A 5,538-nucleotide genomic window follows, 5' to 3' on the forward strand; every position below is an offset into this window, starting at 1 on the left:
ATTAAGGATCTTAAAATAGGGAATTTATTCTGTATTATATGGGTGTAATTAATGTAAACACACTACCCTATAAGAAGAGTCTTTATAGGAGTGAGGCAAAAGGGTATTTTGCAGAAAGTTTTACTTTCATCTCAGGTTCAAGGATTTGTTAAAGTCATTCATTATATACAAATAAATAGTACCAATATTTATTAGAGAACTATCTAGCTTATTTTCAATATACTGACATTAACTGAAAAGGGAAATAGAAATAGCAGAGGCTACATTACCAAACTGGGTTTGAGCAACATCCAGACTTTAACAGTGGTTGGAAGTCCTGTGACGCAGCACTTCTAGAGTCCCAATTGGGAAAATGTCCCAGACTGTGCATCCACTCCATTGATGAGAGTTCAAAAATAGCAGTTCAGGGCTCCTGCTTACAATCCCAGGATACAAATTAATATGGTCATCAATCTGTGAGCAAATTGCAGCTCTGATTTCATGTTAATGCATAAAAATTGGAATGTTAAGCCCAGGATTTGGTTGGTCAGATCCCCTCCAGGGGCTCAATAATCAGTCCCCTATCATATCGATGGTGCCACAAGGCTTGCACTCAAAGAAGGCAGCCATGCATAATCACTCACAGTCAGGGTAGTGTCCAGGCAGGTTAGAAGCAAGGCCTGCTCTGCTTTGTCTCTGAAGTCTAAACAAGACTATCTTATTTCCCTAACAAAGGATCAGAGTTAAAGATTAGGAAATGTTATGCCATTGATTTTGAACATGAAGTTAGGAGCCATCAGCCCAAAAATGCAGGTAATAGATTATCTCCTCAAGTCTCCAGAAGGGAATACAGCTCTGCCAACACACATTTTAGTGAGACACCTTTTGGGCTTCTGACCTCCTGAATTGTATGATATCAAGGTAATATGCTAAGGCATCAAGAAGAAACTAGGACACGAATATCTGGAGGCCTAGAGAAAAAATATTGATGGATCTGAAGAGCTAATTTATATTTAAAAAAAGCAATTATCTTGGCCCAAGCTGCAGAGATATTTAAAACTAATACCAAAGTCTAGAAGTCCCTTAGACACAGAGCCTCAGGTAAAGATTGAGGGCAGGTGGTATACGTAGGAGGTGATGACAGGAATAAAGAGTGAAAGAGCAGGGAAGAGTAAAACAGAAAAGGAAGAGGAAACAAAGAATGGTACATTATCAGTGTCACTGCTGAAGGCCATGGTAGCCACTGGTTCCTCTAAGAAGAATGCAACATGCTTCCCAGAATTGGACTTCCCTTGTGGCTCAGCTGGTAAAGAATCCATCTGCAATGCAGAAAAGACCTGGGTTTGATCCCTGGGTTGGGAAGATCCCCTGGAGAAGGAAAAGGCTACCCACTCCAGTATTGTGGCCTGGAGAATTCCATGGACTCTATAGTCCATGGGGTTGCAAAGAGTCAGACATGACTGAGCGACTTTCATTTTCACTTACTTTTTTCCAGAATTAACCATCCAGTGTAGGGAGCCTAGAGCATTGTTGCATTGCCTCCAGTCCCCTACTGTATGAGGATTAACCCACATCATCCAACTAGACTGCAAGACTGGAGAATTCCCTAAAATGGGAAGCAGACATAATGGATATGTCAGAAAATATGACCTTGCACAGAACCCTTATACACAGTTATGGATTAATCATAGGTAGGTCAAGAGTATGTGATGAAGGGCATCAAAAGAATTTGTTATAGTTAGTGTTTTATAAAAATAGTGACTCTGAGGAGATAAAAAAAAAATCACAAACCCACCAAAAGGCAAAAGGAATAAAATGTAGGTAGGCATTATGCCAAAGAATTAATACAAATTAACAATAGGCACATGAAAAATAGTAGCATTCATAAAGAGTGGTTAAGTGCAAATGAAAGCAATGAATAACCTCTTGACTATCAAATTAATACTTCTACACTAATGAAGAGAGTGTAAACTATACCAGTTTCTCTGGGAGTTATTTTTGTCTTTTGTATTAAAGGAATGAAAACGTGAATTTTCTTTTACTCATCATTCTCAGTTCTAATAATAAGGAAATTAATAACATATTTAATAATGTAAATATATTGTAACAGGAGACTGCTTAAACAAATCTTAGGATAAAAATATAATGAGATATTAGCCATTATTATGTTGTAACTATTTTTAGATATGACAATATATTCATGACAATTTATTAAATATGTAAGTAGGCACCCATAGGGTGATTCAGTTTTCTATAAAAATATTTTATATCTGAAACTATACAGTTCAGTTTTTTAGAAGTAATTATCTTTGGAGTTTGGTTTATTTGTCAATATTTCTACAAAGAGTATGTATTTCTTTTGCAATACACTTTAAATTAGGATTCCTCAAAAAGAACCCCACACTATAATAATAGTGGTCAGTTTTATCAAATAATTCTTTAACTGAATAGTAAAACTGCAGATAGTAGAATATAACTACTTGATATTCTCAAACTATTTGCCCTGAGACATTGGAGGATTCATTTTTTAAAAAATAGCATTCTAATCACTTGAATTTTCTCTTATAATACAGTAGAGTATTACACACCAAAAAATAAGTGAAATAAGGATTTCAGATCCTTAATAATCCTACAAGACTTTAAAATTAGTTCATGAAATTAAGATTTATCATGAGCAAAACAAGCCATATAGCATCAGCACTCTGATATTCAAAATAAATGTTTATGATCAAAAAACTCAAGCAGAGATAACTTAGAGCATACAGTAGGACAAATTAGATTTCTGGAGTAGATCTAAGTTCACTCCAGTCTACTGTATACAAAAAAGAAAAGAGCCACCCATTTGCAATGAAATGCAGATAGTTGATTGTCAACTCTACTTTCTTAAATATGCATGCACACAAGACAAATTATCCATCCTATAAATTCATTCAAATGCATGCAAAAAATCCAGGTTCTACTGTAGTGTTCATAGATTAATTCATTCTCAACAAATAATGTTACTGTTTTCATTAGGTCCTAAAATAAAGCACCTACCCTATATGTAGTGATCATGCCTTTAAAAAAAAAAAAAATGGAGCACAGTTGCTTTACAATGTTGCATTAATTTCTCCTGTACAATGAAATGAATCAGCTGTATGTATACATATATTCCATCCCTCTTGGACTTCCTTCCATCACCACCCCCATCCCACCCATTTAGGTTATCACAGAGCACAGAGCTGAGCTCCCTGTGCTATACAGCAGGTTCCCATTAGCTGTATAATTTACACATGGTAGTGTGTATATGTCAATCCTAATCTCCCAATTTGTCCCAATCTTCCCTTATCCCCTGTGTCTACATGTCCATTCTCTATAACTACATGACTACCTGTGCTCTTCAAATAGGTTCATGAGTACTATTTTTCTAAATTCCACAGATATGCATTAATATATATTTGCTTTTCTCTTTCTGACTTACTTCAGTCTGTATGACAGATTTTAGATCTATCCACATCTCTATACATTATGTGATTTCATTCCCTTTTATGGCTTAGTATTATTTCATTGTAAATATGTACCATATCTTATTTATCCAATCATCTGTTGATGGATATTTAGGTTGCTTCCATGTCCTGCACTATACTTTGCCACTCAGTCATGTCTGACTCTTTGTGACCCCATGGACTATAACCTGCCAGGTTCTTCTGTCCATGGTGATTCTCCAGGTAAGAATACTGGAGTGGATTGCCATGCCCCCCTCCAGGGCATCTTCCCAACCCAGGGAATGAACCCTGGTCTCTCGTATTGCAGGCAGATTCTTTACCATCTGAGCCACCAGAGAAGTCCAAGTCCATGTCCTGGCTATTGTAAATAGTGCTGCAATTAACACTGGGATACACATGTCTTTTTGTATTATGATTTTCTCAGGGTGTATGGCCAGTAGTGGAATTTCTGGGTCATAGACAACCATCAGAGTAAGAGAAAATATTTGCAAGCAAAGCAACTGACAAGACATTAATCTCCAAAATGTACAAACAGCTCAAGCAACTCAAAATCAAAACAAAAACAACATAATCAAAGAAATGGGCAGAATACCTAAACAGACATTACTCCAAATAAGATATATAGATGACCAAGAGACACATGAAAAGATGCTCAACATCACTAATTATTAGAGAAATGCAAGTCAAAGCTATAATGACGTATCACCTCATACCAGTCAGAATGTCCACCACCAAAAGATCTACAAACAATAAAAGTTAGAGAGGATATTGAGAAAAAGGAACACTCTTGCACTCTTGGTGGGACTGTAAATTGATACAGCCACTATGGAGAACAGTATGGAGGATCCTTAAAAAACTGAAAATAATTATGCATTTTTATTTTTTTTATTTTCTGATGTTTTGACATCTGGAACCCTGATGATCCTGGAGAGACTGCTCCTTCTGGGGCTAATTAATCCCCAGAGGTAGTAAACTGGCACTCAGAGCATGTTTTTCATATGCACACTATTCAATCCAGAGCTAGCACCATCTTCCTCTATGGGTTTCTTATATGCTAGACCAATATTTTCCCATTCTAGTCACCCTTGTGCCAGGTATCTGGCAATCAGGGGTATGTCCTATGCCCTAGAGTCAGATGAAATTATTTATTTAGTCAACCCTAAACAGTCAGCTTACCTGTCTCACTCATTCATTTCAGTCACTCAGTCGTGTCCGACTCTTTGCATCCCCATGAATTGCAGCACGCCAGGCCTCCCTGTCTATCACCAACTCCTGGAGTTCACTCAAACTCACGTCCGTCGAGTTGGAGATGCCATCCAGCCATCTCATCCTCTGTCGTCCCCTTTTCCTCCTGCCCCCAATCCCTCCTAACATCAGAGTCTTTTCCAATGAGTCAACTGTTCGCATGAGGTGGCCAAAGTACTGGAGTTTCAGCTTTAGCATCATTTCTTCCAAACACCCAGGACTGATCTCCTTTAGAATGGACTGGTTGGATCTCCTTGCAGTCCAAGGGACTCTCAAGAGTCTTCTCCAACACCACAGTTCAAAAGCAACAATTCCTCAGCGCTCAGCTTTCTTCACAGTCCAACTCTCACATCCATACACGACCACTGGAAAAACCATAGCCTTGACTAGATGGACCTTTGCTGGCAAAGTAATGTCTCTGCTTTTCAATATGCTATCTAGGTTGGTCATAGCTTTTCTTCCAAGGAGTAAGCGTCTTTTAATTTCATGGCTGTAATCACCATCTGCAGTGATTTTGGAGTCCAGAAAAATAAAGTCTGACACTGTTTCTAGTGTTTCCCCATCTATTTGCCATGAAGTGATGGGACCAGATGCCATGATCTTCGTTTTCTGAATGTTGAGCTTTAAGCCAACTTTTTCATGAGGCAGGTCAGGTGGTCTGGTATTCCCATCTCTTTCAGAATTTTCCACAGTTTATTGTGATCCACACAGTCAAAGGCTTTGGCATAGTCAATAAAACAGAAATAGATGTTTTTCTGGAGCTCTCTTGCTTTTTTGATGATCCAGAGGATGTTGACAATTTGGTCTCTGGTTCCTCTGCCTTTTCTAA

This window comes from Bubalus kerabau, chromosome 21, assembly GCF_029407905.1.
Source record: "Bubalus kerabau isolate K-KA32 ecotype Philippines breed swamp buffalo chromosome 21, PCC_UOA_SB_1v2, whole genome shotgun sequence".
Taxonomy (NCBI): Eukaryota; Metazoa; Chordata; class Mammalia; order Artiodactyla; family Bovidae; genus Bubalus; species Bubalus kerabau.